This window comes from Rhododendron vialii, chromosome 6a, assembly GCF_030253575.1.
Source record: "Rhododendron vialii isolate Sample 1 chromosome 6a, ASM3025357v1".
NCBI classification, from domain to species: domain Eukaryota; kingdom Viridiplantae; phylum Streptophyta; class Magnoliopsida; order Ericales; family Ericaceae; genus Rhododendron; species Rhododendron vialii.
This window is the reverse complement of record NC_080562.1, coordinates 34,578,048-34,593,148: the sequence shown is the minus strand read 5'-3', so window position 1 is coordinate 34,593,148 and position 15,101 is coordinate 34,578,048. Positions and strand designations below refer to the sequence as shown.

Genomic DNA, 15,101 nt, shown 5'->3' with positions numbered 1-15,101 from the left:
ATTGCACAAATATCATAGATAACGCTTGCTTCATGCATCCAGCCTTCGATATGTCAGTCTTTTTTCTTCACGGCCGGCATCCGGAGCCAGTACATCCAAATATGTTGCACTCGCAATCAGAAGGGTACTTGGCAACCTCTACCCCATTGATTGTCTCTTTAGCTACAAAAATGATACACTTGCTTTTATATATAATTAACTGTACGTTCATGTATTCCATAATATAGTCGGCTTCTAGTGAGGGACGACCCTTGCTTGACGATTTCCTAGTCCTAAATTAATGGGTTGCCCCAAGCGTAGGGCGGAGACCGATGTAGCACAATATCCGGTAAGACCGGAGTCGAATCCACTAAGGACGGTGAAGTGTGCTGACTAAAAACTCGGGTTGTAATATTAAAAATAGCTCTTAGGTAGCCACCCCTTTGTCGATTGATGGAAGATTAACTAAAATCTAGGAAATAAATAAACTTTTCAGATAATTAAAAGAGGTACGGTCGTAGGGTTCATAGCACTTGTAACTAGTCCGGATTAACCTGCTCTGTTTGGAGTTCTTAAAAACGTTTAATTTTAGATTGAAATAGATACCCCGCAAGATGCGAGACCCTATGGTCGCCGTATATCCATGCGCAGCGAAGAATGAGTTTTGGACCCCCATTCCCCCGTTCACATGGGCTCCGACGATGCCCAGGTTCGTCCGCGGAAAGTATTTTCCAATCTAAAATCGTTTTTTCATTGTTTGATAAAAGAAACAGTGCCCGAACTAGCCACGGTGTGCTAATCACCCCGCGACCTTACCTAAACGACTACTCACTAATCTTCATGCATAAAATAAGAAAAACCCTAATTTGAAACATGCTTCTAATACGAAATAAATAAAAGAAATAAATTAATAAACAAGTATCAACGAATAACTTTAATGAAAAACAAAAATTAATACGAATTACCGGCAAGCAAGTAATTGAACAAAGCTTTGAAAACTTGAAGAAGATAAACTGTCCAGAGAAAACAAGTACGTCCAAAAAAATTAACAGATTTCCTCGCCGGAAAGTGATCTCCGCAGCATCTGATTTTTCTTTCGTCCGTGGAAAAATCCCAAAGAGCGCAGCTTTTCTTTTTTTTCTTTTCTTCCGTCCGCAGAAGACTCGCCCAAAAAGCCCCCCCGTGCGTAGCTCCCTGTCCTTTTATAAACTTCTGTAGTCCACACTTTACAAACCCTATTTTCTCCTTTTTTTAGTCAAAGCCGTGGGCCACCACTGCCGAGAATTTGGCTAGGCCTTCTGCTCCTTTTTTTCATTCCTTTGGTTAGTCTAACCAATTAATACTCCTTTGAAAACCACTTTGGGCCCACCAAGACCATGTGTTATTTTTCCACTTCCATGACTACATGCACACAGTAGAGCAAAAGTAATATGGCCCAATCCATGATCTGCCAACGTAAATTTACGACTTTAATGCATTAAGCTTCCAAACTTCTACAATGTAAAAAATAAGGCATTAACTCCGTGTAATAATATAAATGGACTTAACAAAGATAAATTAAAGGGCGCTAATGTGAACATTTAAGCGCATATCAACCCTGCACGTTCTTGCGTGCGGAATCTCTCACTAAAAGTTATATATATTTATATTAATAACTAGCAGTGCTTGTTCAAGTTATCTAATGCAGTAACAAAATGTACTAATGGAATTGTGTTCCCCACAATATATTAATCATATACTTGCCTTCAGCGAAATAAGGTTTAGAGAGTAAATTGAATTCAAACATAATTAAGTAGCTAGACTCACTCGTTTTCCTGGGCGTAGAAGTCTCAACCAAATCCCTAGCTGTCACCTCCGAGGTAATGAGAAGAGCAGTAGCCAACAAGAAGCCTAGGAGAACAAATGTTTTGGAACCCATTGCAATACTTGATTGGATATATGGAATGAATTTGTAGAACAATATGGATGTCTATTTATAGGCACAAAGATATTTTAGTACGGATGGGTAAGTATGTGTAAGAAAGGTCGTGGTTAGTTTCTATAGCGTTTTCGGATTGCCATATGTCATGTTTTTTTTTTATAGTGTTATTGGATCGCTATCCTTTGTACATTTTCTATTGCGTTTTTGACCCGCTATTCTTTCAACTTCCAAATTGATGAATAGAGAGATACGCCAAGTGTCCTGCACATGTAATAAAAATACAAATGCTAATAATAATAATAATAATAATAATAACAGCATGTAGCATTTCCATAATTGCCACCATTCTATCGATATCGACAAGAGATAAAATATGATGTAAATAATGTCCCCCTTATTTATTTGGGTTAAGGGCTAACCCAAGTGAATAATTTATAAGCACTAGTTCAAATTCACCATTCTGTCGATATTGACAAGTGGTAACTAATGTTATATGGTGCACATAATTTGGCGAAACCAAACCAAACAAATAATACCGGGCAATTATTGAATAAACTAAGGTTTACATTTTTCTTTTAAGGGTTCTATAATTTGGCTCATAACCCTGATTAAAGTTTGTAATCAAGGGCAAATACTACAAGAACCATGATGCCAAATAAGTTGTAAGCCTTGTGAATTATCATCGACACAAGAATGTTCCTATCGACAGGTGCATAACGTGCTATCCATGGCCAAACAACCAATTCAATCATGACCACGCTATCACACCCAAAGTATGTGGATTGGCCAAAATATAGGAAGATCAAAGTCCATGCAGAGCCATTTGGATAAATTTGGCCAAATATATAACCCTCTAATGCCCACAACTGTAAAAAAAAAAAAAAAAAAAAAAAAACAGAAAGCATATTAATTTCAAACAAAACCAATACAAGAGGCTTTGAAAAATTCAACCCTCTTAACATATGAATAATGTCAAAAAATTCATATTAAGCAAATGATTAATTGTTCATAATTCACAGCTAGCCATGATTGGCTTGAACTCATACTCCATGGTTAAGTGTTTGCCATTATTTACCTGTACTATAGATGGAGCGGATGGATCATTTTCCACTTCGACCATCCATGTTCTAAATTGAAAAACTCTAGTCGAATTATTTTCATGACTCGACTCGCTTTGAGCTTTCAAACTTTTGAGCCATCTAAATTTTATAGTTAGCTCTTCTAAAAATGAAATTTTGCTCCCGAATTCATTGTCAGCAATAAAAGGCAATCAAAACCATTTCGATTGCTAAATATTGACTAGCTTTAGTTTTCGTTTGGAGGCCGCGCGCTGAAATAAATTCTTTCTACCCAAGGTGACTTCAAACCAAACGGGGAAACCATTAAACTGGCTTCCTCAAGGTAATCATCCATGCATTCATATATTGAAGTAGAAGACCACGAATTCATAGGATGCAGACATTCAACTCTCCCCCTTCTTTCTTTCTTTCTTTTTTTTAAAATTCCTTTCGATATATAGAAGACAAAATCCAGATATGGCTTCGCTGCCTATTGAAGTGAAAACTTTGATTACCGTAAAGCACAAATATTGATTCCTTCATCAATATCTTAAAGATTTGTAATGATTTTTTTTAACAAAGTTCAATTCTAAGATAAACTAAAAGGATTTGGCAAGGGTATCGTCCACTCAACAAGGTACTGTATTGACACAAGAAATCACTCTCCCTTGGACCCTGTTTGGTGCCCAATAAATGGGCATACTGGCTAATGATTCTTTAAATTTTTGTCCTTGGGGCTCGTTGAGGGTCTCACAAAGATGATTCAAATCGCTTATTTTTATGGGTTCTTAAAAAACTAGCTCAATCCCATATTGTTAAGGGTTTTTTCAGAACTTAAAGAATTCTGAAAATGTTCATACTGATATCGGATTGAGCTAAATTTTTATAGGAATTAATAAAAAATATTTAAAAGCAATGAGTTGTTTGAATTATTTTTGTGGGACCCAAAATTAACCCCGCAAAAGATCAATAAATTATTAATTTAGCATTGAGTAACGAAACACTTAATTTTAGATTTATAACTTATTAAAGGGCTTCGGCCCAAATAATTTTGACTGTGTTATTATACTTGAATTGGAAAAAACGGTTACCACTATTTTATAGGACAATTCATTCGTAAAAGTACAAACAGATGAAATTTTGACCATCTCTATCGAGAGATTATGTGATACCCTAATTCTCTTATGAAATTTTGATCATATATCAAATTTTAGCATATACAAGGGACTTTTCTACAGAAGAATAACCTAATAGATACAGCAAGTTTAAGTACAAACAGACAAATGGACGAATGACATGATTTGTATATACATTGGCTTTTCCTTAATTGGGTGGACTGCAAAAGTCTTACTGTCTCGCGACATATACAACATTAAGGTCCTCAAATTTGATATATGGTCAAAATTTCATAAAAGAAGAAGGGTATCACATAATCTCTCCGATAGAGATGGTCAATAATGCATATCCCTTGTATATGCACAAATTTGATATATGGTCAAAATTTCATAAAATAAGAAGGGTATCACATGATCTCTCCGATAGAGGAATATATGGTGTAAATATTGATTTGTAATCGGCATCTTAAAGATTTGCAATCATTATGTGACAAAACCTCAGTCATGAGAAATACTAAAAAAATAACTTGTAGTTAATAACTTGGTATAAGTTCTTTTCACTTCGAGGCAAGGTAATCAATTTTCATCACAGCCACTCATTGACCATTTTTTACAATTACTAGTGAATGGTTGAAACTTACTACAGTATATTCCTAATAGTTTTCTATCTTTTACTTTTTGTCGGCAGAAAGAAAATTTTATTGATAGAAATAGAAGGTATAAATGAAAATGGTGTTGATAAGGAATCGATCGCTAGAAAACAGTAGCGACAGCGTCTGGATAGAAGTACTGTCTTTTAATCTATGCATGACTTTTGAAAAACCAAACTAGCTTAGTTTTTTTTTGATCCTCAACTAGCTTAGTTGGTTGTCTCATATTTCCCCTCAGTGGAATTCGGAATTCAAGCCCCACGAGGGGCAGGTTTGGAGTTTAGGGCTAGACAGCCTTTGAACCATTTGTTGACTAACATACTAAACCCCGCTTAATGTATAACAATATTGGCAAAAAAAAAAAAAACCTATGCATGACTTTGGAAAATAAAAAGTTTAAGGCTCATGTGGTGCTGCTTTGGATTGTCATGATGATTCTTTCTTTTCTGGTGTTGGAATGGGAGGCTCGATCGCTACGGATTGGGGGTGAAATTTTTTCGGGCTCTCTGATATTCCTGACGGTTGGGGTATATGATCAGTACATGTTCTAATCATGTATTGGCTTCTAAATTGGCTGTTGCACTATACCTATTCTCTTTGCTCTTTTGTTTCCAACATTTCGTTGGTTTTTCCTTTTCATTTGTGGCACTCCATCTTTCCTTGGTCTCATGGCATGTCTTGATCCCTGATGATGGTTTGCTTTTTTCGTTTTTTTCTCAATATATACTATTTGTCGAGTTTTTTTTATCTATATTTATATTTTTGCCTGTTAAAAAAAATGTCATACATTTTAAAATTCAAGTTGATCGAAAATCGATATGCTAGTTAGCCCCGACGGTTTAGATTTCTAAAAGCTTACAGGGTGTGATAGATGTAGTATATAACTTTCCTAACGTAGCTAGACTTCTACGTTGGAAACAAGAAAGAGAGGCGATGAAAGCAAATCAAGGAAAGATCTTCATCAAATTGCTATCCCCTACAGTCAAGTAACTTGAAGGAGGAGAGAGATTAAGGAAAATCTCTTCTTAAATTTAGACAGCTTGAAATGACTCCTATGGAAAGAATAAGATTGTGGAGTAGCTGATTCTTTGCAACGGCTTGGAGAAAAACTTCAAAGTTCAATTGGGTCTTCAAGGTTAAAAAGAGAAGAAGAGGAAGTGCCGATATACACACTTCTTGATCAAAAGCAAAAATTCATGATCAGTGAGCCTTCACTTGCAATCTGATCATTCAAACCTACTCTTACATCTTGAATATCTACATGCATTACCTTGAGTGTTGTCTTTTTAACCTGTTTACAACCGTTTTTTACATCAAACCTTAGGCGAGCGTTAGAGGGTCATAACTCAATCTAAAATCACAAATGTTAGGGATAAAGAAATATTTATCCCGAAAGTGTCCCGAAAAAAGCAATTAGTAGTTGAGATTCAATTTGATATGTGAGACTCAATCTTCAAAATGAATCTCAACTACTGATTATTTTTTTCGGAGCATTTTCGGCGTAAGTTTTCTTCATTGAAAATAAAAAAGAGTGGGTTTTCATGTCTCGGAAAATATATTAGTTCTGTCGATCCGTTTCCTGAAATAGTAGCAAATTTAAAGAAGTTTGGAAAATGACAGACAATATGCCAATATTGATTTTGATAAGGGGGGTCCACTAACTCAAGATATATCCATCACCACATAGCTCTCTGACTCCGCCCTATATATGCTGTTGAGACTCTTTAATTTCTTGTTTTTTTTTTTTTAATCGATAGAAGAAATCATTTTACATCAAATATAAAGTACAAGGTACAAATTCAGAACACTACATTAATTATGAGAGTCCACGAGATGACCATACTCAACAACTCAACGTCCATAAGATAACCAAGTCCAACGACTCAGTCAATACAAGAAATAAGCCTATTATAGGGTAGAAACAAATAAATAAAGGAAAAATTCTCTAAGGGAAAAACACTTATATGCAAGTGGAGAAATTCGAAATCTCGACCTCCTAAGAAGATGCAAGAGTCTTACTCTTTTCTTGTTCTCCATATGAAAAATAGGTACTTTATAACTCATCATATACAGGTCATAAAATCGATACCATTAGAGTATGAATACTCACATTTCTTTTGTAATCAATTTTTGGTATAAAAAAAGAAAGGAAAAGAAAATTTTCACGAGTCTCTATGCGCTCAGTTGGGAACCTTGAGGAAGAATGATGATGTGATGGCAAACTTCACGATTTCGACGAAGCAACGGCAATAGGAATGTAATGCCATATATATTTCCATGATTCTCACGTTTAGAAAACAGGAATAGGAATGTGATTCCTGATGACACATCTAATCAGGAATCACATTTCTAAATAGAATGGGATTCAGATCCCTCCCTTACCCCGTGGTGGTAATATGAGATTCCTCGCTCAATCATTAAAAAAGAAAAAGAAAAATGTTGGCTTTGAAAAATTTCCAAATTAATTGTTTGTTACATAAGATTACTGACTCAAACAACGGAATGAAATTACTTCAGGTACCAACTTCCTAGAAATTTCATTCCTAGTAATCATATTGATGATATTACTACTTAAGAAAATTTCTAAGAATTTGATTCCCATAAACAACACTTTCATCTTCTTCTTTTTTATTTTATAAAGAATCATATAACATAACCAAATAGTCACCGCATCGGAAGGTACGTTAGACGGTCAAATAATTCCTTACAATTATTATTCAATCACAAACACAAACACACACACAAATATTTTGCACATACACTCATCTCTTTTGGCATGGCCCACACAGTGAAGGTGTAGTATGTTTGGGCCCAATGTAAATGTGAGTAGATTTGCGTAAATGTTTATGTAAGTGTTTGTAATCGTAAGATAATTGAATCCCCTGACCTTTATTGTTCCACTTCCAATACGTGTCTCACTTGAGTTGTGGTCGATAAATGGTACTCCCTCTGTCCCTTTTTTACAGTCCAATATTCCATGTTGGGCTGTTCTTTAATAACTGTCCATTTTGTAAAGTTAGTGGATAAAAGTTGGTGCATTTTTCATTTTGCCTCTAAAAGTAGATTTCATTTTAAAAAATTAGTGAGTAAAAGAGTAATGATGATATCTCCGTAGAGGGTAAGTATGGAAAATGTAGATAAAAGTTGATGTGAAATGTGTAATGATGATATCTCCTTAATAAGTTGGAGTTACGAAGCAGAACACTTAAAAAGGGACGGAAGGAGTAGTAAAAAACTAAAAATTGTTACAATTATTATGCAAGATTTTCTATATCGACCCATGTGAAACCAACACATTATTTATTTGAATGTAAAAATAATAATCCCGTGTATAGATCTGTCACATACAAATACGATAAGAATTAAAATGTGAATGTCCCTGCGTTATGGATAAACTGACTGTCACCTCTACTTCAATAACTTCTTTTTAGCAATGCTACCTGCGGATCGACACCAACGTTCGCTTGAATAGATCCAACTATAGATGTATCCGAAATTGTTCGATGTATGCAAAATTTGGACATCGAATGAACTATTCCAAATGCCCACTGCGTATTGCTTGGTTTACAGACGCGCGTCTAACTATGACAGTACGTAGCATTTTCGTCTCATGTTTTTTCCTTTTCTTTTTTTTTAACAAGAAAAGCACTTCCACCATTAATTAGCACTACTACTACTACTATGAAACGCACAATTTTTTGTAACTTGAAACATCACACTTATTCATATTACGTGATTGATCACAACCTGAAAACCAAATACACATAATTAAACACACTTATCGTTCCTCCACGGGAGAACTTAAATTTTAGAAAGGGCATGATGGGATCACCTCCCCTCATGCTTTTTATTCAAGGCTCCTGATACAAAAGCAACACAATATTGCAATTAACATTCCTCGATCCGGCGCGGCTGTGAGGCATTTGCTCCGATTAGTTTCCTTTTTCCACGGCCTCCTCAAAGCAGCACCCGCACCTTCCATAACGACAGCATCTACGACGGCATCCCCCTCCATAGTTCCCCCCTCCGCCACCATTGTACCCCCCTCCGCCGCCATTGTATCCACCATACTTTGCGTCCTCTACCCCATTGTTTGTCTGTTCAGCTGCACAAATCATAAACATGCTTTTTTAGTTAAGTGTTCCGCTGTGAATTATGTTATAGAATACTATGTCATAACTAGACGTACTATTGGATTAATGTAGTATTCACTATTTCATGTAGTATGATCAGTTCAAACAAAAATAGACTCACTAGTTTCCTTGAAATTAGTAGAAGTCTCGACCAAATCTCTGGCGGCTGACCTCGGAGGTAATGAAAAGAACAGTGGCCAACAAAAGGGCAAGGAGAACAACTGTTTTGGAACCCATTTTCCACTCGATTGGATGGAATGAAATTGGAGTGCAACTTTGATGCCTATTTATAGGCTCAAATCAAAGAGGTTTCGATCGACGTGTAAATGAAGTATGGGTCAGGATGTAGCTGGTGGTTGGGAAAATGGGTCCTCGATCTTAATTCATACAGAGTCTGAACTTATCACATGGGCCTCCATCCTTTCGATTAAAATCCGTGATTTTCTGACAATATAATTTGAGTGATATCATATTGGACGACTGTAATATAAATTCACATTTGATTTGCTAGAACTTATGGCTCATATGTTCATACGAAGAGATGCTAAGAAATTTTAAAAAGAGGCCAGATGTCGGATTAGGATTTAGAATAGAGTAGTTATAAATACTCTATATTGTAAACCTTATTTCAGTTGATTGAATAAGAAAAGACAGTCGCTCTCACTCCCATGGACGTACCCGGTATTGAGGAATCACGTATATTTTGTGTGTTGTGCGAGAAATTTTTGCGGGGGTATTTTTCTGAGACTGTTCCTTGCAAATATGCTTCTATTTTGTCTTTTTGTGCGAGAAATTTCTCATTTTCTGCGGGGTATTCTATCTTTCCAAATTTCTGACCGTAATTCTTGACTTTGCGATTTTTATCAGCTGTTATTCTTGACTTTGTGGTTATAGCCTAATAATAGCAATTTAATGTTACTTACCAAAATGCACTATTCATGCGAATTAAATTTTACTTTCATGGGTTATCGGACTTTTGAGGAATTCCATCCGTGCCCTTTCAAATATGCTTCTATTTTGTCTTTCTGTGTGAGTAGTTTTCCATTTTCTGCGGGGTATTTCTGTCTTTCCAAATTTTCGGAAATCATTCTTGACTTTGTGGTTATAGCGTAATAATAGCAATTTAATGTTACTTACCAAAAAAAAATTTGCAATTTAATGTTTTCTAGTGAGAGAAATCTTGGTTACTGTATTTATATTTCAAAGATATGGAAGGACAAAATTGATAACCTTGCAACCAATGCATGTAGACAAAAGCCAATGAACTAATTTAATCAGTAGTATAAAAAAGAAGTGTATGTAATTATAATCTTCAACTAAATTACTTAAGGACTAAATGCATGCTTGATTACGTAAACTACTATTGCTATAGTCAAAGCTCTACACTTAGACATTCATTGCTCAAATCTATAATTCAGAGGATACAAGTACCCTCCAACTTCAACTTAAAATATGTACTCCTTTTGTCTGTTTTTAAGTGTCCCGCTTCGTAAATCCAACTTATTAAGAAAATATCATCATTATACCTTTCACATCAACTTTTACATTCACTTTCTCTAGTTACCCTTTATAAAAACATCATCATTACATTTTTACTCACTAATTTTTCAAAATGGAATATACTTTTAGGGATAAAATGGAAAATGTATCAACTTTTACCCACTAACTTTACAAAATGGATACTTATTAAGGGATAGCTTAAATTGGAATACTGGACTTTAAAAAGGGGACGGAGGGAGTACATCTTTTTCTATAGTAAATACATATTGTTAATTTACTTGATTTATATTTTAAGAATAAGACTAGTTTTCACATCACCAAAATTCCAAATCTAAACTCTTTCAATTTAACAAAAAATATGCAATTCCAAAAAAAAAAAAAAACAACCAAACTTATTTAACTTTAAAAAAGGCTAAGTAAAAAAAAAAATTAGACCTATTTTGTTCGGTTTAAAATAGGTCTAACTTACGGGCATGACAATTTCGTGCGTAGCACGTGTCTTTGCCCTAGTATATATGTATAAAAGAAGGCAAAGTGTCATTTTGACACCAAATTTTGAACTCCATAGACTAAAGTGTTGTGGACTCCACACAATTGTTTTGGCATAATTGTTGGAGACTAAAAATGATGGATATGCAAGCATGATAATTTATATATATGTTATTCTATATCTTCAACTGACACTGCATTATTACACCGGATTTTGAACTCCATATACACTAATTTTTTGGAGCCCACCACACTTGGGTCTATGCATGAAGTAAAAAAAACGGTGTCAAAATACCTTGTCTCTAGACTTTTGGGAGCCTACTTTTGGTTTTTCATTTTCAATTTTTTGACTTTTTGGATTATGGCCAGAATGTATTTTAAGTATGATAAGAGTGTTTGGAAGATATATGCAGAATGTATTTTGAAACTATAGTAGTGTTTGGTAATTGAATGTTGAATATGAATTATGGGTTGGATTTTTACCATATTGCCATTTGTCTTTATATTTTGTTACAACAGGTGTAAATATGTTTTGCTTTACTCTTTTTTTTTGAAATTTCGTATTACTGCACAGCAACAAACATCTGATATTCGACTTTTTCTTTGAATTCAACATTGGCCCACATTCGTGAAATGGAAATTGGAAATTGGTCAAATGTAGAAGTGGAAATGTAGGAATGGTTAAGGGTATTTTGGTCATTTAATATAGAAGTGAAAAATGGAAAACCGTGAAAAGCTCCTCTTGAGCTCATTCTCGGATTCTGCTTCTTTTACCAAAATTGGTGAATGGATTTTGGAAAATGTGGCTTGAAAATGGAAGAACCAAACATCCAAAATCCAAAAATGAGAATGCAAAAAACTGCTTCCCAAACACCCCATAAATTGAATGCAAAAATGCAAAAATCTGCTTCCCAAAAACCCCATAAATGGCTGATCCGGGTACATAATATGCCTTGCAAGTTGGAAGATACCTCAGCCTATCCATTTCCATTTTGAAGATAAAGCAAAAGATTCGGGGGTGTTTGGAAGCCTACTTTTTGGCTTTTCGTTTTCAATTTTTTAGCTTTTTGGCTTTTTGGATTAATGGTCAGAATGTATTTTAAATTTGGTAGAGTGTTTGGATGATATGTGCAAAATGTATTTTGCAACAGGAATAGTGTTTGGGAGATATGGATGAAAATGAATTATGAGTTGGTTTTTTACTATGTTGCCCTTAATTATTTATTGTGAAATAATGTGTAAATAATGGTTTAAATTTCTTGTTTTACTATGCTGCCCTTAATTATTTATTGTGAAATAATATGTGTAAATAATGGTTTAAGTTTCTCGTTAGCAACTGGGTTTCCTCGGAGAAACAAAGAACATATCCCCATCTTCCATTTCACCTTCCTCCCACCTCCTAAAAACCCTAATTTCATATTTCCGGTCCCCTTCTTTTTACCCAAATGGGATTCTTTCCAATAACTTCGAAATGAACCCTACTTTTGTTTAATGGGTTTGAATGAGACGTGGAGAAACAGTTCAGTCCTTCGAATCAAACCCTTGTCCCCTTCCCAGCTCTGTTTTCGTTCCCTTCTTCAACTAGGTTTTGTGGAATTATCCCAAAACATTGAGGGTATTGATGTCTTTTCACGAGGCTGTGCCAGAAAATGGGAAAATGGGAATGAGAAAAGCTCCTCCGGAGCTCTTTTTGTCTTTTGCTCTCCATCTTCAAATTTGGAAAATGGGTTTTCAAAGAATGGATTTTGGAGACAGCCAGCCAAACAACTAAAATGGAAAAATGAGAAATGAAAAATGGGAAAATGAGGGATCCAAACACCCCCACTTTTAGGCCACCCATATCAAGTTAGGGGACCATTCTTATCACAATTGTAGTAAGTTTGATTGCTTGTCGTCTTCCGAACTTCATTAAATTACCTATTTCAGAAAACGTACAGAATAAATCATCTTTTTCGAGACATGAAAAACAGCTAAGACTTTGTATGGTTTAGATTTTGAGAAAGATTTTAAAATGTAATGAATAAAAAAATATATGTATAATTTTTTTATTAAAACTGTGCACAAAGACTTTGAGTATCCCATACGAACAAGTGCTTATATTAGCTACTCGTTTTTTCATCTATTTTATTTAGCGGGACATGTCCACAAGATCCAATACAAGTCGACTATTCGATCGCAATGGTAAGAACAGTTCACTTGTGGTCCCAGTACCAGTCTATCACTAACTCTCAAACTGAGCGAGTGGGAGCGGGAACACGAGTGCAAGCGTATATTAAAGTGTCTTTAAAATCATTCAAAATTAGTTACTAAATTTGCAAGATCAAGATTTGAGAGTGTGAGCATAAAACGATGTTGAGAACGAGAATGAAGGGCCCTACTAAAAATTTATGTGACTATGATAATCATTTCATCCAAAAATGATAGTTCTGACCAAACATTGCCAATGGGGAACCGACCTTGTATAGGCTCCCTTTTAGGGTCCCGCATCTAAACCGTTTGTTATTTTCTAAATAACTTTTTAAGGTCACTTGTGAAATTTCAGCTTGATCCAATAAATGTAACTGCTTTGTCTTACCGTCCATTGTTTCTTTCAGAATATAGGATCTTGAATTCTAAAAAGGAATAAAAAATATGAACATTAGATCAAGTACTTACATTTATCGGATCGAGTTCAAATTTGACAAGTGCACTCAAAAAATTATTTAGGAAATAATGAACAATTTGGATAATTTATGTGAGACTTCAAAATGGGCTCATACATGATCGATACTCTATCGGTATTGTTTTGGACGGTACCTATAGAAGGCATCATGAATTTGGGATGGAGTATTTAATAAGACTGAAATTCCGACAGTGGTCCCGGACTCCCGGTAGATTATTAACCACGTGTTTTGGACATGCGGTACATGTGAATTGTGATTCTTGGAAAGGGTTAATTATAGATAACCCCTTAAATTATATCACTTTACCTCTTTGATCTAAACAATCTTGCACCATGCACCCTTATTCTATCATTTAGCCCCTTTTGGTACTCTTTTTCCCAGAATTGGGTTATGAGCCAAATGCCCCCTTTCACCAAACAGTCAATCTATAGACGATAAATTTTCCTGTAACTTTTAATTGTTTTCATGAACTAATCTTATGAGGTTTTGTATTTTGGATGGAATCTTTGTAAACTTCTGGTATTGTGGTGATCTAATCTACCTTGGGTTGATTATCCACTCTACCTCTGGGGTTTCGTTCAATCTCTTATTGGATGTTTTTTGTTTCTTGTTTTTTTGTTTCTTTTTTTTTTTTCGATCGTCTCTATGATTCAAGCTTTCTTTGTATTTAGATTGATTTTCCTCGATGTACTCTTTGTCGAGTTCTATTAAATTTTTTTTGCTGATCAAAAAAAGCTGACCTTTACCGTCATTACTATCTGTGGTTCTAGTTAATTTTCAACAAAGATACTATTTAGTTTAGTGTAATTGTTCATTTACGCATCATTGTGAATAGCAATATATCATCTTTTTAACAGGGAAAAAAAAAAGCACTTCCACATGTTTACATGTGTAGGAAAATACTCATATTAGAGAACATGTTGACAATATAAAAAGGTATGAAACAAACAATTAAACAACTTAGTAACAAAATGTACTAGTGGACTTGTGCTCACAATATATATATATATACACACACTCATGCATGCCTCTGGTGAAATAAAGTGTAGATCGAGTAAATTGATCGAATACAAACAAAAATAGACTCACTCGTTTCTTTGGGAGTAGAAGTCTCGACCAAATCCCTGGCTGTCACCTCCGAGGTAATGAGAAGAACAGCAGCCAGCAAGAGGCCCAGGAGAACAAATGTTTTGGAACCCATTACTATACTTGATTAATTGGGTGGAATGAAGTTGTAGAACAATATGGATGTCTATTTATAGGCACAAAGAGATTTCAGTGGACGTGTAACTACGTGCAAGGGAGGTCGTATCAGAGCCGAATATATATTTTAATAATAGTGATTGTATGTTAGGTTTTATTTGAACACTCAACCCAATACAATATCGACACCCAATTGATAGGTGTGTAAATACGCCTATTTACACCCCATAGCTTAGGCTTGTTATATCCATTTAGCGCCTTACTTGGGATTTGATACTTGTTATTTATGTTTTAGAACTCATGGAGCTGGTGAATAATATTTGGAGCTAAAGTGCCAAGTTGAATTTTATTTTGTGTCAAGCAAAGCCGGCACCGATGAAATTAATGAAG

At 35.0% G+C, this 15,101-nt stretch overlaps 1 long non-coding RNA gene across 1 annotated transcript; it reads right to left on the bottom strand.

Moving 5' to 3' along the window:
• Window positions 1-8,316: 8,316 nt before the first annotated feature.
• LOC131328952 (uncharacterized) lies at window positions 8,317-9,107 on the bottom strand. Its single transcript, XR_009200584.1, has 2 exons — window positions 8,978-9,107; window positions 8,317-8,828 (listed from the first exon to the last, which is right to left on the bottom strand). It is a non-coding gene; the product is annotated as an uncharacterized LOC131328952 (long non-coding RNA).
• Window positions 9,108-15,101: the final 5,994 nt, after the last annotated feature.